Source organism: Natator depressus, chromosome 4 (assembly GCF_965152275.1).
Source record: "Natator depressus isolate rNatDep1 chromosome 4, rNatDep2.hap1, whole genome shotgun sequence".
Classification (NCBI taxonomy): Eukaryota; Metazoa; Chordata; order Testudines; family Cheloniidae; genus Natator; species Natator depressus.
In genome coordinates this window covers 101,487,666-101,514,257 of record NC_134237.1, presented here as the reverse complement: position 1 = coordinate 101,514,257, position 26,592 = coordinate 101,487,666, and the positions used below count along the sequence as shown (strand labels likewise).

The 26,592-nt window shown below is 41.3% G+C and overlaps 1 long non-coding RNA gene across 1 annotated transcript; it reads right to left on the bottom strand.

Moving 5' to 3' along the window:
- Positions 1 to 2,323: 2,323 nt before the first annotated feature.
- LOC141985948 (uncharacterized) lies at positions 2,324 to 26,592 on the bottom strand. Its single transcript, XR_012639072.1, has 3 exons — positions 26,542 to 26,592; positions 23,106 to 23,258; positions 2,324 to 2,618 (listed from the first exon to the last, which is right to left on the bottom strand). It is a non-coding gene; the product is annotated as an uncharacterized LOC141985948 (long non-coding RNA).

Here is a 26,592-nt window from a genome sequence, read left to right as displayed (position 1 = left end):
AACCTGTGGCCTGTCAAGGTAATCCGCTGGCAGCCTGCCAGAGTAGTTTGTTCACATTTGCATGGCCGCCCACAGCTCCCAGCGGCCATGGTTTGTCATTCCTGACCAGTGGGAGATGCAGGTAGCAACACGGGCCGCAGGGACGTGCTGACTGCTGCTTTCTGCAGCTCCCATTGTCCAGAAATGGCGAACCATGTCCACTGGGAGCTGTGGGCAGCTGTGTAAATGTAAACAAACTGTCTGGCAGCCCGCCAGCAGATTACCCTGATGGGCCGCATGCAGCCCAGTAACAAGTGAGAGACAGGGCTGGAAGGGAACATGTTGAGAGCAGGATGGGGATTATCTGTAGTCAGGCGGACTACAGAGATTTTGAGCTGGAACACAACAGACAGGCAGCCTGTAACAAGGTGCTGTAGGTTGTGACATCCTCTCTGGTTGCTCTAATTTAAGACAGGTGCCATTTTAGTCCATGCAGTTGCACAGAATCTGGGTATGAAGCCAGGTTTTTTTCCCCTCTCCTCTAGGCTGTTCCTCCTCTAGACTGTTGGCCTCCCTGGCTTTTTGGTATGCCTGCCTCCGTTCTTTTGCTTTCATGTGGCACTGCTGCTGATCCCTGTCCTACCCTTTCACATGCATCCCCTATGTTATCTGCTTGTGGACCTTCACGTTTCTAGAACTGTTCCAGAGCTGTACCTGGACAGCCTTTTCTCCCCACAGGCCCAGGAGATCCAATACCTCCCATGTACTCCAGGAAGGAGAGTGTCTGGAACTTGTAACTGGCATGGTCTATTGGGTAGTTGCACACATCAGTTGTTAGCAGAGCAGTCAGTGTTAGGATTGGGGGACAGCTGCTGGAGGACTGTTAGGGTTGATATAGTCACACAGTGTCTACACTCACCCTGCACCAACCTCAGTACGTCAACCATGGCTCAGTGCTGCAGATGAGATTTTACTGTGTTGCTGTAAGGGGGGCACTTACATCAGCAGGAGATAAATTTGAGTGTAGACACATGCATAACTGGAACTACACAAAGTGATTTATGTCAGCCTGACTTCGTAGTGTAGACCAGGCCTTAGTTCTGCTACAGGATGGCGTGCCCAAAAGCTAGGGGGACACACTGTATAAAATTAAATTGACCAACAAACTTTCTGCATGTCCGGAAGTTGTGGCTTTGTGGAGATGCTTACTGAAGAAAAGCTCTTGAAACCAAGTTGTGTACATCCAGTGCTGTACAATGACATATCCTAGACATATCTCACTCTTTCTCCCTGAGTTGTGTAAACAGGTACAGTAACTCCTCACTTAAAGTCATCCCAATTACTGTTATTTCGCTATTACATTGCTGATCAATTAGGGAACATGCTCATTTACAGTTGCGCAGTGCTCCCTTATAATGTTGTTTGGCAGCCGCCTGCTTTGTCCACTGCTTGCAGGAAGAGCAGCCCGTTGGAGCTAGCTGGTGGGGGCTTGGGACCAGGGTGGACCGGCAGCCCCCTTATCAGCTCCCCACCCCTCTAAGTTCCCTGTGCAGCAGCTGCCCAGCAGGCTATCAATTGCCTGCCGTTCAGCTGTCCCTCCCCCACTGCCATGTGCTGCTCCTGCCTCTCCCTTGGAGCTGCTCCCCGGAGCCTCCTGCTTGCTGTGCGGGCGGTGGGGGGAAGAAGGGGGCTAATATCAGGGTGTCCCCTTCCCTCCTGGTCCTGCCACCTGCTTACCCTATCTCCACAACAGGGCTCAGGATGGAGGGAGCATGCAGGCAGAAAGCTGCTGTCTCTAATTCCTGATCTAAAAAGGCAGCTTACTTAAAGGGACAATGAGCATCTCTCTCTCTCTCTCTCTCTCTCACACACACACACACACACACACACACACACACACACGGTGTGTGTCTCTGTTTCTGCCTGCCATGCTGTATCCCCTCTCTCCATTCGTGCTGCCTTGTAAAGTATGAGGCTACATTAACAACAATGTGTTATCCCTTGAGGGCTCAGCCCAGTGCAGTTCATCATTTAGCAGTAAGGCATTCCCTGGGAAATACCTTCCACCCTCTGATTCCACCACCTCAACCAAGCTTCAAAATCATCATTGCTGTGTACAGTATTAAATTGTTTGTTTAAAACTTATACTGTTTATACATATATATAATATAGTCTTTTGTCTGCTGAAAAAAATTTCCCTGGAACCTAATCCCCTGTATTTACATTAATTCTTAAGGGGAAATTGGATTTGCTTAACATTGTGTCGCTTAAAGTCGCATTTTTCAGGAACATAACTACAACGTTAAGCGAGGAATTACTGTATTATTCTTCCGTTACTGTGTGGTAAGTGCTACAGCTATGTTAGGTGGATTTTTTTTGTTATGTTTTGGTTTTGTTTTCTTTGCTGTCTTAGTGTAATTACACAAATGTAACTGCACTCATGCAAACCAGTAGTGTAGTCATGCTGCTGTAACATAAAAAGTGACTTGCACTGGAATGGCTTACCTGTTTGCATGTTTGAAATTATGGTGAAACTTCTCAGTTCTTTGGAGAACTGTCTGATAAAGCCTGCCATTTTCTGGATTTTCAAGATGGCCAGAGGTTGGTCTGTTTCCCCCATCCAGAGTCTAGGTTCGGGTCTCAAAATAAGATGAAAAGCAAAGCCATGTGATTTCTTTTCAGACAAATAAAATTTATTTGATAAAATGCCATTTTGATCAACACAAAACTATTAGTGAATTTGAGATAACTATTTTTTCCATTTACAAAGTAGCTGGAGAAGGAGGTGATAATGCTGTCACTTTTCCCTCCCTCATAACTTGTAGCTCAGTGGTTCTGATACTCACTTGGGATGTTGCAGACCCAGGTGTGAATACCATTCTGGAATGGACCTAAAATGAACTTTTTCAATTCATCAGAAAAATCTAAAAAAAACAAACAGATTTTGTTTTATGCCAAGCCAATTCTTTAGAACTACCACCAAACCAAAAAAGCTAATTATTCTCCTAGCTCTATTAAAGAAACTTAGAAGTGGCAGAAGCAGGACTGGAGCAGCATTTCCTTTTCCTACAGCTGATGAATGAAAAGCATGCAGGGAGCTCCCTCCTCTAAAAATGTCAGCTATGGTCTGGGATGAAGTTCCTGGGCTTGTGGGAGAATGAGTGTGAGGGGTCCTCGAGACAAAAAAAAAAAAGTATGAAAAGAAGGGGGTGGTGAAACTTGACACTTTCATCATGAAACTCATTGACTTCACTATTGTACATCCAAGATTTGTTTGGAGTTTGTTGTGGTCTCCAAGCTGCAAGTAAAACTCAAGGAGTGAAGACCAAGCCCAGGATTAGAGCTGACTAAACACTCAAGCCCAAACTGGCTTTTGTACAGGCCTATGAAATACTGGCGTTTGGTAGGGCTGCAGTGAGGGCAGCCTATACAGAGGCTGTTTTGTACCTAATAAAGCCGTTACTGAACTGGCTGTTTCGAGTATTTTCCCACTCTAATGTTACATGAGTTCTGATTCTAAGGCCAAAAAAAAAAAAGTTTTAAAATCTTCCTATTTTAAAAAGTCATGCCTTTGGGGTTTTGTGTAGTAATTTGAAGTTTTAGGATATTGGATATCATTTATCATTCCATTGCTTCTAATCCCAAGAGATTTGGTTATGAGATGGATCTGCCAGCAGAATGCTGACATTATTTAGCTTTCTTTCCAGAAGATAAACTAAATGTAACAATCACATCTGAAATTAAAGGTCATCCTGTAAACGTAAAGTGACCTTTCTTCCAGGAATCCATTAGGCTAAAATTTGTAAAATGTTACTTATAAAAAAGAGACTTTTCATTCATAGATGAGTAAACAAAAATAACTATACTCATGTATTGGGATAATATTAAAACCCAAAAGACTGAAATAGGAAGGAAAGAAACTTCATAAATTGAAGAGCTGAGTGCTAATAATTAGACATATGCCTATTTTCTACTGGCTGTGAGTAAAAAAAAAAATGTGAACAAAATAGCTGCTTTTTGCAGTCTCTGGTTCTAAAAGTAGGAGGCTTTTACTTTAAGTGCTAATTAAATTAACATTTGAAACAAATTCATTTTTGTTATATTTATTTTAGTAGTCATGAAAATTCAGGTCTGACAGTACTAGAGACTTAAATTCTCTGTTTACTCATAGTAACAACAGTACAGTTTTCCCATACCACTTTACTTGAGCAGTGGCCTGGAAGAATCAGCTCTCAGGAATAGAGGGCTTTTCAGTTTCCATCATCGTTACATATGGAACCTTACTGATGAAACTGCCACAAGAGTGCTAACAAAGTGATATTTAGTTTTGTGATGCCGGCTAGAAAATGAAATGAGGCCACCACCTTTCCCACAGACCATCACAGATCCATCAGCTGTTACAAGGTTTTGGTTGCTAGTACTAAATCTGGTCTACATAAAAAGGATAAGCATCTCAATCCCTTAAAACATCGAATCCAAAACTAACAATCATACTTAGTGATGAGGAGGGATTTTATGTCACTTGCCTACTATATAACAAACAATATTACTGCTATTACCGGTAACCTACAGTGTACTTTTCATTTTACTCACAGGCCTAGTCTTCATTAGGAAACAAGGTGTGTTTTTTAATCAAGTTAGCTAACACATGGTAACTAACATGAGATAAAATCCTTGTGAAACCAAGGCAGTTTGTAGTTTTTAGATGAGGAAACAGGCCAAGATAAAAGCTAGGCTCTCCCACAGTCTTTAACTTGACCTGATATATGGACAGAGTTAACATCCAGGCTGAGATTTTCAAATCTGCCTAAGTGATTTGAACACTAGAGGTAGTCAATTTTTTTGTAATTTATATACAGCTTTTTTCATTAAAAATAATGTTTGTTTGTTTTTTATTTTACATTTTGAGACATTTTGTGGGATGGGTCATAAAGAAACTGAATAATTTGGGGGGTTTGGCTACACTTTTTAGTTGCAAAAATGAAAATGTTTAGTTTTTTGGTAAATTGTTGATGAAAACCAGAAAGCTTTTGAAGACAATTTTTACAGAACAAAATATTTTAGTTTTTATCAATTTTTAATGGAAACAAACAACATATCCTGACCTGCTTTATTGACATCCAATTCCTATTTAATTTCATGGAACTGAAATGGAATGAAACTATCAACTTTTACACAGACCATTAGTAAGCCAGAACATGTTACATGATTTTTGGTTACTACTGTCCGTTGTCTAGAAATAACAGTTCCACATCCCACTTGCAGTTTCATAAATTTAATGGGCATTCTGTGTCCAAATTCCTTTGCTGTTTTGAAAATCTCAGATTCAATTTAATATTATTTAAATACATTTCTAAGACATTAATATTATTCTCCGCTCTCACTCTCACCACCACCAATTTAAAAATATGACTCATTCTTCCATGGTACTATAGATAGTGTGTGTGTGTGTGTGTGTATATATATATACACACACAAATAGCATAACTGTATTTTTTAGTTATTGTATTTTGGCCACTTTCTAGTGGCTTCTATATTACCAGGATTGATTATTCTCTACTGACTCTTAAACAATATAGTCTTCCCTTCAGAAACAGCCTCAGATTTGCTAATTCTGATCTTTGCACTCTTCAATCAGCTTCACTATTTAAGTAGCTGTTAGTAGACTTCGTATGGTATTTTTTATTCATAATATCATTGTTAGATTTTTCTCTTCTGTCTTCTTTTAGAGCTTTTATCTGAATTTTGATCTACATCATTGCTTTCTGTAGCAGATTTCCAAGTCTACTATAGTTCTCTGTTACATTTTTCATTTTCAATTATTTTATTTTTTGTTATTTTGTATTGAGTTGAGCTATATGCATTTTCTCATATCAATATTTACTTTGTTTAACACAGCTATGTCCATGACAATGTCAGATAAATATGTGATAAAGATGTATACTGAAATCTTTGTGGGCCTGTTAAAACGGCATGATATGCATGATTTGGACATGAAACCATAAATCATCACAAGGTTCACTTGAAAGGTTTGGAAAACTTTCAGTGAAACTGGGCTCACTTTCAATTTTGCAATCAAAGAAATAACTAGGTGAATTTTGCACTGTTTAGGACACTGTTGCAGACATTTCATACATTACCCTTTATTAACCTGATTCCTCTGCTTTTTAAATATTCCCAAAGTCTCTACATACTTTATTTTCCTCTCATTTTTAAAATAATATCATCTTATTTTCTCCTTCTGTTTTATTACTAGTTTTGTCAATCCTACTTCCAATAAGGGTGAAGTATTGTGTCCTTCCTTTCTCTTGAATATGACCTAGGATTTGGTCCTGCAAACTGTTACTTACATGAATAAACCCATTGACCGAAGATTAATTAATCTTCTCATGAATAAAGGTTTGCAAGACTGGATATGTTTCAAACAGCATCAGATTTCTGCTCCTTGGGGACATGGGGTTAATTTGATTCAGAGGTAAAACTGGAAATGCATACTAATATGGAATGAAGTGCAATGATTGTCTCTCCTAAAGTTCCCTGTCGTCCCCCCCCCACACACACACACAATGTATATGTCATTACTAGTCCACAGGGATAACTATACAAATCAATTTCTATCGTTAAGAATATTTTTATTAAAAACTTTGTTTTTGAAGGAAAGCACTTAAACATGCTAGGCTAAATATTCAGAGGTTTTGTACACCCATACTCCAGTGGTCTAGTGGGTATTACTTGTGAGTGCCCTTTGCATGATCAGTAACTTTCATGATTTGGTTCTCTGATACTTCAACATCTCTCTGTCTATACGCCATATGATAAATGATAACTGAATTAAATATTATCCTAGAGTTCAAAAACTGGAAAATGTGAACTAATACATTAACAAAGAATTTACTCAGTTAGAGGAAACTTGATGAGCAGTAATGCTGGAAAGGAACTTAGAGGTGATAGTAGATATCAAATTAGACAACACAGAAATAATAAAAAAAAAGCTGATGTGAGTTTTGGCGTGCATGTGAAAAGGCAACAAGTTCTGGAGCAGGCAGTCAACAGTTCATCTCTGTCTGGCTCTGTTGCAGTATTACTGGAATTTTTATTCAAATTTAGGCATAGCATTACCACAAAGATACTGACAAATTAGAAGGGACTGAAATGACTGCCTTATGGGCAATGAGTAAATATGTATAGTTTGACTAAATAGTTATTAAGAGGGGACAAAAGTTTATAAATATTTCGAGGCTGTAAGTTTAAAAGATGAAGAGTAATTCATATGGGACCAGAAGAAAAAAATAATGGGACGAAACTAGAATAGGAAAATGATATCATGAGTATCAGGAAAAAAATCTAAACGTTGAGATGTATTAATCTGTAGAATAGCTTCCCTGGGATGTGGGGGAAGGTCCATTATTTATGAATTTTTAAATTTTGGATCTATTAAAAAAATCAAAATATGTATATAGAGAACAATTCCTCACTGGAAGGGTGGTGAGCTGGAAAATGATATTCCATTTCCATCTCAGAAAATACAGCATCATCACAAAACAAATCTTATCTTAACTGTTCGTCGTATTATTATTCATGTTTATTATGGTAGTAGGGACCAACCAAGAAGGGACCCCACTTGGCTAAGCACTATGTAGACAGAATATAGTCCTGGAGAGCTTACAATCTAAATAAGTGTTGCCCATTTTTTTCTCTTCTTCCTTTGACATATGTGCTTTAGATACTTTATAGTCTTCAATGTATTGTTCATTTTGATTTGTTCTTTTGCCCGTATGTTTGTTCCCCTGTCTACTCACAAAGTAGTAAGCAGTATACATCTTTCCATATGCCAGCAAGAAGCTTTAATCTTTTGCTCCATCTTCTGCTCTATCTATTATAACAACAATAGCTTTCAAGACTTCAAAAAGTAGGAACTACTTGGTGATGTTCAGTCTTCCATAGCTTTTGTATAACTTCATTTTAGATTAACTGATAATGCCAAACAATGAAATTTAGAATGTTATGAGTGGGTCACTAGCAATGAAGAGAATTGGTCATTATTATTGCAATTAAATAAGTCTGTTCTAAATAATTATTTATGTACACTGGTAAATGGAAGTTTGCAGCTATTCAGAATTCAGCAGAAGGTAAATGTAAACTCATGTTGCCCAACTTCCTCCCCTTTGACAAACAAATACTGTTTTAAATTATGTTTTGCCTAGAAACAAACCCTCAAGTATTAAAGTAAAAATAACATTTCTGAGTTTTTTTCTTCTTTTACAGCTAAAAATGATGCAGCCTTCCACATACACGGAAACATAGGCTAAGCTAATAGATGAATATCCATAATGTCTGTTGCCTAGAGCAGTGGTTTCCAACCTTCAGGCTATGCTGAGCCAAATAAATTCTTTCTTGGGCTTGGAAGAGCCTAGCAGCAATTATGGAAGTCTCCTGTAAATACTAATACTCACACTCCACACTCACACAGGTTCTAAAGGTTTACAGCAACTCTTTAAAGGACACCTGATATCATTTTCACTGTTAAAAATGGAGGCATAAGATACATAAAAGACATTTCATGTCCTGGTTTTGTTTTTATTGTTTTTTAATAAATTCATGTTTCCAATTCATTATCTCCCTCTTCCTTTTGTTTTCAAAGATGTTTTTCATCTCACTGCTCAGAGTGCTCTCAATTTTTATTAAAATAGCAGAAGTTGAAGGTGCTCAATGCCTCACTCCCAAAGACCAATGGTCACTTGCAGAAGGAAGCAAACACTGGCTTCCTGTTTGTAGAATCTGACTGAGCTCTTCATTTCATATTCACCTCCCCTCCATTCCATTCTCCTGACCCTTCTCAGCCTTTTGATTTGCCATCATTAGGAGGATGAGGAAAACCTGCATTGTCAATGTTCCTGATCCCTCTTCGAGATGGCTCTTAGGTGCATTCCCAAGCCTTCTGAGTGGTTGAGAGGGGCTTGAAGAGAAACACAGACTAGCAACCAGCTCCTTCTAAGAGCAGATCAAAGGGCCAATACGGTAGAAAGCAGTGGCAGGTGGTAAGATTGCTGGGCTTACACACAAGTGGTTCTACAAGAGAGTAAGAAGAAACACTGAGCTTGCAGTTAAGAGTGGTTGTCAGTACATAATGGCTGGTCCTTAGAGCCACACCAGTGCTGCCTCACTCACATTTCTGCCCCCCCCCCCCCATGGATTTTCTTGAACAACTGTAGCATCAATTTGTCTTTAGGCAAAGATGTCCCCTGCTGGTGCCTCCATCTGCCAGGGATCATAGGTTTTAAACCATAGTTTACAGGGCTCTTAGGCAGTTGGCAGTTCCAACCTGCCACCTACTAACTGGTGTTAACATAGAATCTAAATTCTGACAGAGGACTCAAGTGCTGGGATCAGATTGGTGGAACACTGGGGGTCCTGATTGGTTCCCAGCTTTTATTTAAGCCAAGCACAGGAACAGGAAGCTGTCCATGTAACTGGGTTCTTTTGGCTTTAGGACTGTTTCCTTTTCCCCTGTATGTGCCTACTGCCTGCCTTTGATCTCCTTGTCAACCTGACCCTGCCTGCCTCCTTTTCCCTGTATATGCCTACTGCCTGCCTTTGATCTTCTTGTCAGCCTGACCCTGCCTACCTCCTGACACAGGACTTTCGGTTTGCTCTCTAGCCTGGCTCAGCTTCTGAATTCTTGGTATCTGACCCAGCCTGATGACTAAATCAGTCTTCCCACGACCTGGTGGTGACCCCTGTTGTTTATGATATACTGGTCAATGTTTCTCCCTTTGATGTCAATAGCAAATCTCTTTGACTGCAAAAGGAGCAAAAGTAAGCCCATGGTTAACAATTAACTGGATGACTACTGTATAAAATAATTTATAGTGTAGCCCTTTTTTCTCTGAATGAATGATCTGCAAGCAGATTTTTATGAATTTATATGAAATCCTTAGTTGAAGTTGTTTGCAAATGATGTGATTGTACTGCACCCTGTGTGCTGTTTGCAAACTCTTCTCTTTGTCTTCCACTGTTAACTATTCATAATTTGTGGTATGTGATTGGTCAACAAAGCCACATAGATGTTTTAGACTCTCTATATGTAAGTGAAAGAATACTCAACAAGAGAGTGTGTTTGGTTGCTGAGCAGTGCTCTTTCAATTTCTCTTTCTTAGTTTGGGTCCTCTTTCATCCTCAAATTACAAAGATAATGCTTTCTAGTTCAGTCATATCTCTTTCAGTTATGTTTAAATTACCATTATGCAAACACTAAAAAGAGAAAATTCAAGATAGTTTCTGGTTTCGGAGTAGCAGCCGTGTTAATCTGTACTCGCAAAAAGAAAAGGAGTACTAGTGGCACCTTAGAGACTAACACATTTATTTGAGCGTAAGCTTTCGTGAGCTACAGCTCACTTCATCTGGTGCATTAAGTGGAACTATTTTGTACATATATAACAACTAACTGTATAAGGCTAAAATTCCAGATAGGTGCTGGGGATTGTGACCACTGGATCTGGGTGAAAGTTTTCATCCAAACCTTTTTACCCACAATACATAACAATGTACACTCCATATTATAAACAGCATAGGCAGTGATGGCTATTGTTAAGGCTGTCCCACACATTCCATTTTAAGGCTCTGTTTTCAAATGTCAAACTTAAAACATTTGAGCTAAAAATTTCCATGCTGAGTGTCTGCCTCGGGCAGATTTTTTTTCTCCCCCTTTTGGAAAGTTTCATACCACATAATGGAATGTCTTCACAAACACAGTGGTAGTAATTGCCCAGAAAGGGGCCCGACCATAGACTCACATTTGCTTCACTGGGCTATGATCAGGCTGAAAGGCACCAGTCCAGCATTCAGATCCATGCAGCCCACACTTACACAGATACAGAACACTACTGGAGTTATGCACACATTTGAGATTTGCCTGCATGGATTTCATGACAGGATTGTGCTGATGTCAGTAAGCCTATAATAGGCCACATATGGCCTCCCTCAACCCAATTCCGCCTCATTTTTTTTTCTTTCACCCAGTTTTCTAACGCCACTCTATCTTTCCTTCTTGATTTTCTCATCGTGGATATTACATTAAAATGTGACTTTCTTCTCATTCATCCATTTGCTCTTGCTCTTTGGTCCCTGAGATTTTTATTTTTTTCTCCAATTTTGCCTCTTTTTCTATATACCTATATATGCACACAAACAACTTTGACAAGGATAACATTAACACAAAGTATTTCTAAGGAATCTTCCTCACAGCAAAGATAAATCTATTTTTACAGTCCATTTGCTGTGCCCTGCACCATCTGCACTCCAAACAAATGTAGCAAAAATAACACTGCTACCCAGCAAATGGTGAACTGTACAGTGCAAGGAGACTTATCGAATGCTGGCATGTACTATATTATCTAGCCCTCACACAGCATTACACAGCTACTCCAGAAATTTCATCTAAAGTGACTGCGGGCAGACCTGAATCCCTAAACTTCAAGCGTCACACACCTGGGGTCAGGAGGGACTGAAGCAGAACCCCACATTTCATGATGACATTCCCATGATGACTACTATCATGGAGTTACATTTGACCATCATCAAAGCTCTTCCCGGGGATATTCTGAAGTTGCAAAGAAAGCCAGACAGGGAAAGAAAGAGTTTGGGAAGAAATGAGTGAATAATAGACACAAACATTAACTTAGGCAGACAGAAAAGTCACACTGCTAAAATAAAAACTATTCTCAATTTAGTAGCTATACTAAGGGGGAAAATGCACAAAGAGAAGAGCAAGTTGCTGTGGAGTGTGTGTGTGTGTGAGAGAGAGAGAGAGAGAGAGATTTCAAAGACCTCAGTGTGCCACATTTAATTTTGTTTGTGAGGAAAAGAATTTCAATGTGTTTTTTTTAAGCTTGTATTTTCGTATACTCTTCTGCATATTAGGTGGACTTATACCTGGAAGGAGATTCCATGAGACTGCACAATTAGCATTGCCTGTATCTTTTATTGTCTTTTTAATAACTTTAAGTTTTGTTTGAGTTTAGTTGAAATAAGTATCCAAAAGTTTGGATGTGCATCAGCAGCCTCTTTGAATTATCCAAACTTTTTGGGAGTTCTGCCAAAATGCCTAGCTCGGAATACTGCAGAAGTAGCACTGAGTACTCAGCCCTGGGGGAAAGGCTCCTCTGGCTAATTATGGAGCTGCATGATGTGCTGAGGAGCTCCAGTGGGAATCTCATATTGTCTTGCTTGTCCTGAGGGATGATGGCTGTGATATGGGGCCTTGAGGGTAGACAGTTATAAAAAGCCCAGGAAAATGAAGAGCTCCTCAGAGCTTCGAAACGGATGTTTGTGATCCTTTGGGGGAGAGGAGGGAATTATGAGAGAGAAGAGAATAGGAAAAATAGACATTTCTTTAAAATGCATTTCTAAACAACTTCTGTTTTCTCTCTTTCTTTCAAAACTAAGTAAATTAGGTTTGCTTTCTGCCTCTCTCACTTTTCAGCCCTTGATTCTCCTCACATAGACAAACAGATCCAGTTGTAGCACATTTCCATTTCTCCCCTCAAGTGGCTATTAGACCAATCAGAATTTGATTCCATCACCAGCTCTTGGAACACAATCTAAGGAAAATTGATGATGTCCAATCTTGAAAGGTAAGAGAAAATCAAGCACAAATAAATACCAATGCTGTGCTTTTAATGATTTGATGAACTTCTAATCAAAGAAGTTCAAGTAAGACCACCAAAATCATTCTAATTGAATGGGCTCACATTTCTGTCTGGCTTGCTCACACAACACAAATCCAGTTCCCTAGATTACTTCTAATCCTGTCTGTTTGCTCATGCAATGTTTAAAATTTACCTATAAGTATATAGGAGAATATCAGTTAGCTGAGGGGTTAAATGGACACTCAGGTAAATATGTTAGATGAAGAGGACAATAATTCTGAGAGACAATCACTTCCCTTTCCCTCCATTCCTGCACAAATATTACTGCTAATAACAACAACAATAATAATTAAGGGAGGAAGACTGACATTCTGTTTTATAGACAATAAATAATGATGCAAACTTAAAAGTAGTCAAGTTATTGTTACAAAATGGGTTGCAAGGCATATTGTTTAGAAAAGACAAAGTAACCATGAAGGAAAAAGCACAATATAAAAATCTTCTTTCTAAATGTATATTGTGAACATAAATATCACTTAGCTTAGGTCAAAAATTGTATTTATAAAGCATGAAGGAATACAAATAGTGGTGATTGAAATTGGTTTTAAGGTTTAAAATTTTAAAACCACATTTTAACTACCAAATTGTCCATCTGGTCTTTTAAAGATAAATGTATTAGCTGCATGAATTTACTTCAAACTAGTGTATAATCTAATTTCTATAAGAAAGTGCCATGCAAATGTGGGACAAGGCAGACTTGTATAAGCTTCTTTATGTTCAAGAATAAAGAATGCCAGGGTAAGGAAGTTGGAGAATTTCCACTAGTATATTAAATTTACATAATATTCCCTTTGATAAAATCAGTTGTGAAACCAACAAAGTTTCTTCTGTTTTGTTACTGCAATCAAAATATATTTTTCACATTCATTCTTTTTCTGATTCTCTGGTAAACTGTGCATTCAAACTATTTACTCTTTAGTTGTGCTATATTTAACTGTATCAGAATTCTGTTTATGGCTATGGTATTGAGATTAGGACTAGTAATGCAACAGAGCTTCCTTAAAAATGCCTCTGAAATGAGAAAAGGAGTACTTGCGGCACCTTAGAGAGTAACAAATTTATTTGAGCATAAGCTTTCGTGAGCTACAGCTCACTTCATCGGAATGCATCCAAAGATGTAGAGAACAGAGCACCACAGCTGAATACAACGCACAAAGTAAGTTTCAAAAGAAGAAATAAAAGAATATATTGGATAGTTTTATATATCAAACTTTTAATGTAGGTTTTTCTTTGCAATATATATTGTGTACAGAAACAAGGGCATTTTTATTGTTGTTTTGTTTGGCTTTTAAATTTTTTTATGCAGGTTGCAAGACACTCATACAACCTTAATTTGTCTCCCTTGTGTTTTCGGTCTGTGCACTGAATGAAGCAGGTATCCTGTGGAAAAAATAGTAACTGATAATGTAATTAAGTATTGTATTGTAATGAAAACAAACAAGTGGCTGGATTAAGGTTGCACAGTTGTCTGTGCATCTGGTATTTCCTAATTTCTGAGCACTTGAATTTGCAACCTAAGAAACATTCTTTTAAATTTCCTATCCTTTTTCAAAGGCTTAAAAATAATCTGTTATGTATAACTTCTCCCATGATGCCTGACTGAGATGTAGTCTAGTCACGGATCCCACTTTATAGAGAAGAGTAGGAATCATTCTAATCTGGGCATTTGTACCACTCACAATCTCTGTGGCACCATAGGCAGATGAAGCTCAATGTTGAACTGATTGAAAACTAAATATTTTAGTTTCAGTTCCATACAGCAAAATATTTAGATTCAGCTTAAACCTACCCAAAACCAAAATATTTTGTTTCTATTTTCCATCAAGAAAATTGAAAAAAAATGACAGCAAACTCAAAATTTTACCACTGAAATGTCTGACCAGCTCTTACATAACGAAGAACATCAAGGTTACAAAGGCAAATACTCAAAATTTAGGAAATGACAAAATTAGGGCTATCCATGCAGCCTTGCTTTGGTCCCCTTGTGTGTAAGCATTAGATAATTTTGCTCAACATCACATTGGACCTCTGCAGAACAACTGGCACCAACTCTCCTAAATTCCAGTCTAATGCCTTAACAAGAGGAAAGCGTTCTTACTGTTTGTATAATTAAAGACTAGAATAATGGACTCTTAGCCCACCCTCTTTTACATAAGCCAAAAGGATGACTGCTACTGCTGTATCTTATCTTGAACTCAAACTCAGGACCAGAGCATGCTCAGTGCAGAATTCCAATTCAACAGTCTCTCGCTGGAGTCTGGATTTGAAGTTTTTTTGTTGTAATATCGCAACTTTCATGTCTGTAATCACGTGACCAGAGAGACTGAAGTGTTCTCCGACTGGTTTATGAATGTTATAATTCTTGACATCTGATTTGTGTCCATTTATTCTTTTACGTAGAGACTGTCCAGTTTGACCAATGTACATGGCAGAGGGGCATTGCTGGCACATGATGGCATATATCACATTGGTGGATGTGCAGGTGAACGAGCCTCTGGTAGTGTGGCTGATGTTATTAGGCCCTGTTATTAGGCCCTATTCAGGGGACACCATCACAGGGCCTAATAACATCAGCCACACTATCAGAGGCTCGTTCACCTGCACATCCACCAATGTGATATATGCCATCATGTGCCAGCAATGCCCCTCTGCCATGTACATTGGTCAAACTGGACAGACTCTACGTAAAAGAATAAATGGACACAAATCAGATGTCAAGAATTATAACATTCATAAACCAGTCGGAGAACACTTCAGTCTCTCTGGTCACGCAATTACAGACATGAAAGTTGCGATATTACAACAAAAAAACTTCAAATCCAGACTCTAGCGAGAGACTGTTGAATTGGAATTCCTTTGCAAATTGGATACAATTAACTTAGGCTTGAATAGAGACTGGGAGTGGCTAAGTCATTATGCAAGGTAACCTATTTCCCCTTGTTTTTTCCTACCCCACCCCCCCAGACGTTCTTGTTAAACCCTGGATTTGTGCTGGAAATGGCCCACCTTGATTATCATACACATTGTAAGGAGAGTGATCACTTTACATAAGCTATTACCAGCAGGAGAGTGGGGTGGGGGGAGGTATTTTTTCATGCTTTGTGTGTATAAAAAGATCTTCTACACTTTCCACAGTATGCATCCGATGAAGTGAGCTGTAGCTCACGAAAGCTTATGCTCAAATAAATTGGTTAGTCTCTAAGGTGCCACAAGTACTCCTTTTCTTTTTGCGAATACAGACTAACATGGCTGTTACTCTGAAACTGGATACAGAGACACTGTGTCAGCTTTTCTGCTGTCCCCTAACAGATAGATCCAAGAATGCAATAGGCTTACATCTGAACTTGTACCACACACCTGCTGATTGGTTCTTTCTCTGGTCTCCTCTCACCCTGCTTCATCACCATCTCTCCATGGCTTGCCTCATTCTCACTGCTATCCATGTCTCCCTTCTTTCCCTCCCCACTCCAGTGTCCCTCTTCCTTTGGTCAGCATTCCCCTGCTCCCAGGATTCAGCCCAGGGCAGGCTATTCCAGCAGCCCACCCTACCAACCTGAACTAGAAATGGGAACCCGGCCTGACAGATGCTGCAGGTCTAGTCAATTGACTGTTTAGGGGGCCAGGAAGGAATTTTTCTCCCATAGGCCAAAATTGGCAGAGGACCAGGGAGATTTTTGCCTTCCTTTCAGGACCTGCAAGTTATAGTGGATTAAGCAGGAATGTGCTTAGTACCTAACTGCGGGGGTGGATTTGTTTATTCATTGCAATTTGTGGCCAATTTCCAGTGCACTTAAGAGAATAAAATGAACAGTTTTGAAAGGTAAAAGACCTGGGATTTTGGTGATAGGCTTTGGGCTCATGGGATAGGATCAGACCTTGTGGCTCTTTCAAGGTCCCAACCTTAGTGCACCCTTTGTCCCCTTTGTGTGTGTTGTGGGGAAGATGCTAGGACTCAGAGAGAGTTGAATCCTATGCGGTAGACTGAGAAGAGCATACACTGCATTATGGGTAATACGGTAAAGAGCTCTGTAAGCCCAGCACTGTAACCAATTAAATAGCCGGTATAGGAGAGCATGAGTGATGGGCAAGTAATACTCCTCCCTTGTGTTAAAGTTTAATCAAAGTTACGGCTTGCCACTTAATTCCATGCATGTGCCTGTCCTCATTTTGCTGCTGTGTCCACATCAAAAACCCCAGGTAGGAACAGCTACTGTTATTTATGGCACTTAATAAAAGAATTGAGGCACAATCTCATATTTAAAAAAAACCACAACCCAATTTAGAAGTAATAGTATCAGCATTTCACTACACTGTCAGAAACAAGGCTCTCAAGTTTTTTGCATCCTGCAGAATAAGTGAAATCCATGGCAGTTTTACTAGTTGTCTTATTGCTTATGAACAGAACAGGGGTATTACATTCACTAGACTTAAATCACTGATTGCCATGTCATCTTTCCTCACTCTTCAGCATTCTCTTCCTTTTCCTAACTACAAAGAATTAGAACTGATCATATCATAAAGAGTGTCTAGGAGCTGGCCAGAAATGATAGTCTGGTCTCTAGAAGCTAAAATGAGGTTGAAGATAAATATGCATATGGCTGATAGTGAGAAGGGAAGAAATGGAAAAGAGAAAGAGATGATCTGATCCAGACCTCTCAACTGTACTGCATTTCTCACTACATCGTACAATGGAGCCAATTTTGGCTCCCTCCACTGGATTTCTGTCTTCATATACTCAGTGATGAGCTGCCAAAATCTTAACAACCGGTTCCCTATATAAAGTTCTGGTTTAAGGGATGTGCCACAGTATGTATTTTTTGTACCATACGTCCGTATTTTCCTGGGAGGAATTTTTAAAATTTAAAAATTTAAAAATTCCTCACAGACGGTGAATTAAGAACCAAAAAGCCTGACATGTCTGGGAAAATACGGATGTATGTTAACCCTGCCAAAAGTTCTTTTTTAAAAAGATGGGCCTGAACTAGAAATGAGCTCTGTTTCACATGTGTAGGTCCCTGCCACTCCCTGGGGGTGTGCTAGGGTGACCAGATGTCCCAATTTTATAGGGACAGTCCCGATTTTGGGGTCTTTTTCTCATATAGGCTCCTATTACCTCACACCCCCTGTCCTAATTTTTCACACTTGCTGTCTGGTCACCCTAGGGTGTGCACATGTGGGTCCCAGCTACTCCCTGCCCCCCTCATTGAAGCAGGTGTGCAGGTTACTGCCCTGGGAACTGCAGGGCACCAGTGGACATGGGGCCAGCTGCAGACAGGGGCGTGGTCCAGGGCTAGCTGGAGGGAGGGGGTTCGGGGCTGGCTGCAGGCAGGGCAGGGGTGCGGAGCTGGCTGGAGAGAGGAGGGTGCGGGGTTGGCTGGAGGCAAGGGGGTGTGGGGCTGACTGGAGGTAGGGGCTGGCTGGAGGCAGGGCAGGGGGGTGCGGGGCTGGCTGGCTTTGGGCAGGGCTGAAGGGGGTGCGGCAGGGGTTGGCTGGAGACGGGGGGTGTGGGGCTGCCTAGATTCGGGCAGGGGGGTGTGGCAGGGGCTGGCTGCGGGCAGGGCAGGGGGTGTGGCAGGGGCTGGCTGGAGACAGGGCAGGGGGTGCAGCAGGGGCTGGCTGGAGATGGCAGGGGGTGAGTGTGGCAGGGGCTGGCTGGAGACAGGGCAGGGGGTGGCTGGAGACGGGGGCTGGCTGCGGGCAGGGGGTGCAGGGGCTGGCTGCAGGCAGGGCAGGGGGTGGCTGAAGATGGGGTCTGCTGTGGGCAGGGGGTGCAGGGCTGGCTGCAGCAGGGCAGGGGGTGCGTGCAGCAGGGGTTGGCTGGATACAGGGCAGGGGGTGCGGCGGGGTGGCTGGAGATGGGCTGGCTGCGGGCAGGGGGTGGCTGCAGGCAGGGGCTGGCTGCGGGCAGGGGTTGCGGGGGTGGCTGGAGGCAGAGCAGGGGGTGGCTGGAGACAGGGGCTGGCTGCGGGCAGGGGGTGCAGGGCTGGCTGCAGCAGGGCATGGGGTGTGTGCAGCAGGGGTTGGCTGGATACAGGGCAGGGGGTGCGGCAGGGGTGGCTGGATACAGGGCAGGGGGTGCAGGGTGGCTGGAGATGGGCTGGCTGCGGGCAGGGGGTGGCTGGAGGCAGGGGCTGGCTGCGGCCAGGGGTTGCGGGGGTGCTGGAGGCAGAGCAGGGGGTGGCTGGAGACAGGGGCTGGCTGCGGACAGGGGGTGCGGGAGTGGCTGGAGATGGGCTGGTGCGGGCAGGGCAGGGGTGAGGCGGGGGCTGGCTGTGGGCAGGGGGTGGCTGGAGGCAGGGGGTGCAGGGGTGCGGGGGTGGCTGGAGGCAGGGGCTGGCTGCGGGCAGGGTGGTGGGTACTCATGGGGAGAGCAGCAGGACGCAGCCCAGGCCCAGCAGAGCAGCTGGGGACCCACCAGGCAGCAGCGGGAGCCCCAGGGCCAGGGGAGCAGCAGCAGCACCAGAGCTTGTGCCCAGGGCCAGGCGGCAGCCCACGTGACTCCCGCAGCGCCCCCAGCAGCCGGAGGAGGAATTACATCACTTCCCGGCCAGAGGCCATCAAAGCCTCAGCGCCCCCTGCAGGGAAGCGGGTTAACAACCGGTTCTAAAATTGCTTCAGAATTTAACAACCGGTTCGTGCGAACCGGTGCGAACCGGCTCCAGCTCACCACTGCATATATTCGGTCACCCATCTGAGGCTACCTCCAGGAAGCAATAGGCAGTCATTTGACATGGGAAGAGAAGCAAGGAGTAAGGAGGCTTGCCTGAACATAAGTGACATCAAATCATCCTGTTCTAAGCATTCTTTGAGGGTATTTTAATGATACTCAAAGTTTCCTCTTATGAAACCAAGCAAAAACCTTTAGGTATTTGGAGAACTTAAAGAAATATCTTACAATGCTTAATGTATACCATCATATATATTTATTAGAATATCTGTTTATTTCCAGTGCAGTCTAATGTTTTCACTCACTGCATGTATGATAACAAGTATTCTGAACTGCAGGAGAGAAAAATTCTTTCAGGATAGAAGCAGTTATAGATTAAAATGATTTACTTGTAAAAGAAACCATGCTTAGCTTCACCAAAGCCTTATTTAATCAATATGCTGCTTGCCCACACTGAAGAGATTACTCTATGAACAAACTGATAGTGGCAATGTTCACAGCCGGTGGATCTACACTCACATTGTAAAAACTACTTTTTCAAAACAGAACCTGAATATGTACGGTACATCTCCACCTTTAATTGGGTGTATGAAATGGAAGATGGCAGGACTGATAATAATTAGATGAATGAGAGTGGCTTTGGAGACTATTGCAAGAACTCAAATCTAATAGCTGGAAGAGCATGCAATGACACTTAAATGACAAATCATGTTAATGATCCTTGTAGAAAATATGCTAAATTATACCACAACTCATTACTTTCAAATCAATATGAATCTATGAATTCCCAAACCACACCCTTTCAAGAATGTTTTTAGTTAGTTCCTCTCCTGTTCATTTTATCCTCCCAACCAAAGCATTTTCACTGGAGCTGGCTCTGAAAAGTTTTGAAGGGAAAAATGAATTTTTTGAACTTCTAAGATTATTACAAACAGAAAAGTGTAAAAGAAATGATCATAGGCTTCAATTTCTGGAACATATTCTTTGGCATAGTTAATATTAAATTCCAATTGTGACTCACTTCTATTATCTTTAAAATAGGATTCTCCAGTTCATTGCCAGCAACTTAAGCAGCAGTTTGCTATGCATCCTTAATTCAGGTTTCTTCTGTTTAGCAAAGATTTTCCAAAAAAATTACTTATATTTTAAGAACTTTTCTTTACCTAGTAAATTGGATTAAATATTTTTAAAAGTAACTACTCTATAAATTGTTCTACACTCCACTTTCTGCATTCTATTGACATTTTACTAAAACCAAAGGCATGCTGGGACATTCAGAGTGTATTCATGAAAGATCTGCATTCTTCAGGTAAATTAAACAATGTTAAGTGTGTGTATTTCCTCTTTTTTAACAAAACAAAAATCCTATCTTTTGTATTTTTCTTATCATTTTAGACACTAGTAACTTTAATTTTCCACATGACTACACCACTTTTTTAAAATTTGAGGGCCAGATCCTTGGGTGTTGTAAATTGAAATCAATGGAAGAATGACAATTACACCAGCTAAGACTCTGGCCTGGAGTGTATGTGTACACTGCAATTAAACACTCATGGCTGGCCCATGTCTCATAGACTTTAAGGTCAGGAGGGATCATCATGATCATCTAGTCTGACCTCCTGCACATTGCAGGCAACAGTTGATTTGGGATTGTGGGACTCAGGCTAAGGGGCTGCTTAATTGCAATGGAGAGGTTTGGGCTCAGCCTGGAATCCAGACTCTGGGAATGGTGGTACTAGCTGCATAAGGAGAACCAGAGGACCCCCTTATGGGTAGTTTGAGATCCACATTTCACCCATACAGGTCACAGAAAGGAGACACTGACAGATTTAGAAGCCATAGCTTGTGAAACAGGTTTTGTCTGTGAACAAGGGATGAACCCTACACTGAGCAGTGCCTACAATCAGATTAACGCTGTGAATGATCAGGTGGTAGAATCTTCAATGCCAGTGGCAGTGGCCCATTTTTATTCTCTGGGGAGAATGCCTATACTGTGTTGAGTGTGATAAACCAGAGAGGTAGGGACCCAATTACTAATACTCAGGTACTCTTGTGCATAGCACACTACAACCCTTGTGCTGGACACTTAGGCTAGGAAAAGTCCTAGTCCTGAATATTGTCTCCTTTCTACTGGCCTGGCATCCACCAGGGTCAGAGAATATTCTGACTCTTGTCCTTAGTGCCAATTAACTATCCCAAAGGACTCCTTGATCCCATTCCCTTTGACCAAGTTGACATGGATATGGTAGGCCACCTTGAAAAAAGTGTGGTGAGACATCAATACACTCTTGTGACCATGCTACGCACTCCTCTGCATGTTGCAAAGTTGTTCCAGAGCTCCTGGAATCTCTTTTCTCAAGTAGGGATCTCTCAAGAAATATTCACAGATCAGATAATGCAGGACCTATACTGTTTAATGAAGATCAAGTTGCTGAGGACCTCTGTCCAGCATCCAGAAATGGGTGGATTAGTTGAGCGATTCAACCCTGAGGGTGATGCTAAAATGATTTGTGGACACTGACCCCAAGCATTGGGACCAGTTACTTCCTCCTTTTTTGTTCACTATATGGGAAATACCACAAACTTCCACAGGATTTTCTCCCTTCAAACTTCTGTATTCCAGGATTGAGGAATATTAGCCCTCCTACTTGAGGGCTGTGAAGAGCAAGACTCAAAGCCATCCAGCATAGTCCAGTATGTTAGACAGCTCAGGGAGAGCCTCAAGGTGCTAGGGGAGGTTGCTTATGAAAATCTGTTGTGGGCCCAGCAAGCACAAGAGTAAACATGCTATCAGGATGACCTGCAGACTTTCCAACAGGGGGATCAAGTACGGTTGTTGCTTCCCAGCATGGAATCAAAGTTGTTAGCTAGATGGCCAGGAGCTTTTTAAGTGGTTCCTTAGATTGGCCCTGTGCACTAAGAGGTCCACCTGCCCAGGAGGCAGAAATAAATAAAGCTTTACTATGTGAACCTCTGAAGCCTTTGGAAAACCAGAAAAGGGGTGTCAATAACTCCTTACTCACCAGAGTCAGAACTGGAGCCTTAAGCATCCATTCACCAAGAGCCAGCACAAGTGAAGATGGGCACCAAACTCCTATCCGAGCAAAAAGTTCAGATTTTACATCTCATTGAGGCCTTTCCCCATGTATTTTCCTCTGCCTCCTCACTGATACATAACCACATCGAGTCAGCCCGTACCTCAGAAGATGTGGGAAACACTCTGGGAGCAGTTGCAGGCTATGCTGGATCTCGGGGTAGAAGAGGAGACCCAAAGTGACTGATGAAATTTCATCATTCTCTTCCCCAAACACAATGGCTCAACATGTTTCTGCACAGACTTCCAAAAAGTTAATAAAGTCTTGAAGTTTTATGTGTACTTGATGCGATGAGTGGATGCGCTATTGGAATGTTTAGCAAACTATACTAGGTATATCTACTTTAGCTCTTACAAAAGATCCACTTGTCACTTGCATTGCAGTAAACAGCAGAATTCCCAATATGCTTCAGACTGTTCTGCTTCAAGGCAATGTCCTTTGGCCTACATGGAGTAAATCTAAAGTTTCAACAATTAATGGATAGAGTGCTCAGACCTCACCGTCAGTATGCTGCTGTATATTTAGATGAGAGTTATATATAGCAACAACTGGTATGATCATTAATGATGGCTCTGAACTATCCTACAATTTCCAGCTGAGGCAGGCCTTACAGCCAATCAAGCAAAATGTAAGTTGGAGAATCAGGAAGTGACTTACCTGGGTTGTATCATGGAAGGAGGTCAGCTTAGGCCAGGTATTGTCAGCATGTCCATTCCTCAAAGGAGGTAGATGAGGCACTTCCTTGTACTAGCTGGCTAATGTAGGAACTTTGTTCCCAGTTTTGCCACCATTGCAGCCCCTCTGGTGGACCTGATAAAAGATGGGAATGTGAAGATGGTTCAGTGAGACAAGGATTGGGAGGAAGCCTTTAAGACCTTTGAAAGACTGGCTGTGCCAGGTTCCTGTCCTCTTTAATACAAATTTTTCAAAAGAGTTTGTTTTACAGATGGAATCCTCCAGTGTAGGCATGGGGATAATATAGTCACGAGAGGTGAACTTCGAGGAGAACCCAGTCTTGTATCTAAGTTGGAAGCTGTGCCCCATGCAAAAGGCCTACTGGGTGGCTGGGGGAGAAAAATGGCAGTTAAATGGGCCATAGAAGCCCATAGATACTATTCACTGGATAATATTTTCTTCCTCATTACAGATCACACTCCATTTCACTGGTTAAATACAATGAAGGAAAGGAACTTTCATGTTATGCAATGCTACTTGTCTCTCCAACACTGTAGTTTTAGAGTACAACATCACACAGGAAAGAAACCCAGCAATGCAGACATGTACTCCTGGGCAGTGATGGAATCTCTGGTCTATGGAATCTCAATCTCTGTGTCTATGGAATCTCAAGGCAGATCACACCCCAGGCAGGAAGAGGTTAAAGAGCTTCTCTGAGCACAATCAACTTCAGCCTGGCATACCTCTAAGCCATGTCAAATCTGGAGATGGACAGGATCTTAAACGAGAGACTCCCTGCTCAGTGCAGGGAAACATTCTGAAGAAGCAGGACTCCAACTCAGCATTCACCAGTCCCTGGAAGCCAGGGTTGCTGACCAGAAAAATTGCTTGAGAGACTGGGCTGCCCCGGCCCTCTCGAAAAGGGGAAAGGATGGTACTTTTCTGTTTTCATTTTTTTTTCCTTTTGGCTATTTTCAAAAGGGATTTAGGCACTTAAGAGCCAAAATCCCATTGACAGTTGATGGGATTTAGACTCCTAAGTGCCTAAATCACTTTAAAATGAAATTTAGACTCATAAATAAGTTAGGCCTTGCGATTCTGAGCACAGCAACACTCTAAATACGTCTAAAAATCTGGGCCTAGGACTCTGCTTTTTGTGGGCTGCAGAACCCAATTGTGTGTGTGTTTGGATTGCTTTAACTTTCACCACAATGAGGCAGATGTCTTGAACAGCACAGCCAGAGGGTTGTGACCTGTCTTCTGAGAAAGGAGTACCTCCCCTCTCACCAAGTGGGTGTTAAAGAGGTACACCTTCCACAATCCCTAAAATTATGTTCATAGCCTATGTAGTTAAATTGCAGGATATGGAACCTAGGGCCTGATCCTACAAACACATAAGTATGTGCATCACTCCACTCAAATGAGTGGTGGTGGGGGTGGGGGTGGTATTACTGCTTATTGCATTTATTAGCACTTAAATCCCCAAGTCAGAGCAGTACACACACACAGTAAAGAGGACGTCAAAGGTACAGGCTACGTAAACAAGACAGACAAAGCATGGGAGAGAGGCAATATTATTATTTCTGTTTTACAGCTGGTGAACTGAATCACACAAAAAATAGCAAAAACAATGAGGAGTCCTTGTGGCGACTTAGAGACTAACAAATGTATCTGGGCATAAACTTTAGTGGGCTAAAACCCACTTCATCAGATGCATGGAGTGAAAAATACAGTAAGCAGAATAAATATTATAGCACATGAAAAGATGGGAGTTGCCTTACCAAGTTGGGGGTCAGTGCTAACAAGACAATTCAATTAAGGTGGAAGTGGCCTATTCTCAACAGTTGACAAGAAGGGGTGAATACCAAGGGAGGGAAAATTACTTTTGTAGTGCTAACGAGGCCAATGCAATCAAGGTGGCCCATTTCCAATAGTTCACAAGAAGGTGTGAGTATCAGCAAAGGGAAAATTACTTTTTGTAGTGACTATCTACTCCGAGTCTTTAGTCAGGCCTAATTTGATGGGTTTTGCTGATACAGACTAACACTGTTTCCACTCTGAAACAGAAAAATTAAATTACGCAAGATCACACCAGAAGTCTGTGGCCAAGCTGGGAACTGATCCCAGATCTCCTTGTGCCCAGACCAATATTTTAAAAATAAGGCCATCCATACGCTCTAAGGAGGAAGTCAACACCCACAGTTTTTGCAGCAGCTTTTGTCCTCCTTCCCCACCCCCACCCATAAAGCACTGCTATCCTTCCTCCTGCAAACCTGGACAATGCCCTCCCCCACTCCCTGGCTTCATGTGCGGTGTGGTCATTGTTGTAAGTCCTGTACCTATGATGACCTGTACAAGAAAAGAAAATGCTTGTGGTCTGCCAATCTCAGTCTTTCAGGAATTGAATGTATTTAAATGTATTTACACCCATTTAAAAGAATGAGTTAAACAACTCTCACTTTTTTTTTTAAAAATTTCAGGTGTGTAGAATGAATCACAACCATACCTAGTTTCAGCTATATCTGATAATGGCAAGATTCTGATGCATTCCACATTATCTAGAATTGTAGGGATTGTTTACTGTAATATCTGTAACTCTACCCATAATATATTCACCAGTGTTAATCTGTATTAAATGGTCCAAGGAAAAGGACTTCCAACACTTTAGGACATTCTTCAGTCTGAATTTTTCCCTGACATTAAACAGTATTTTTCCCTTTGCTCAGTTATGACCCTTTTCAGATAACCATTGTCATAATGCTCTTCCTTCAGAAGAGTGAGCAAGTGGATGTCTTTAAAATCTGACAATATTTCTACTCAGAATCAGGCAAATTTACATATGAAACCAACAAACAAAAGGTAGGATCATGTACTTCAAATTGCTGTGTGATATGTTTATTTGATTATTAATAATTTTTATTATTATTATTATTATTTTATTTTATTATTATTTGCAGTTTGTTCTGCTATGGACAGTTGTTGTGGTGCTGGTGATGCTGCTATGCTTCACAAAGGATGCATTTGTACCTACATATTATAGTAGTAATAAGACGCCGTCACCCTGGTATATCTAATATATCCTTGATGACTCTCTGAACAGATGATTGTCAGGACAATCAATTATAATTTCCCCACTGGTTTCAGTGGGAGCAGCATCAGGTCCAAGATCCTAAAAGCAGGACTTTCATCTGCTTTCAGTGACAGTAAGATCATCCTTACACATTTTGTAACAGATGAATAACTATTCTTCAAAATTGTTTGGCAGCTCTAATTGAGACTTGAAAATCAAGCCAAGATTAAAAACTGTATGCAACAGAATATGTTATATGTATGGTTACATAAGTAATTCCATGTTGCATTATGCTATATATTGCATTAGCTGATAAATAATTTTAAAAGATGTAAAGAGAGAACTTACCGCACAAGGGGCACAACTTTCAACCTTATGCCTTCATTTGAGTTCTTGATT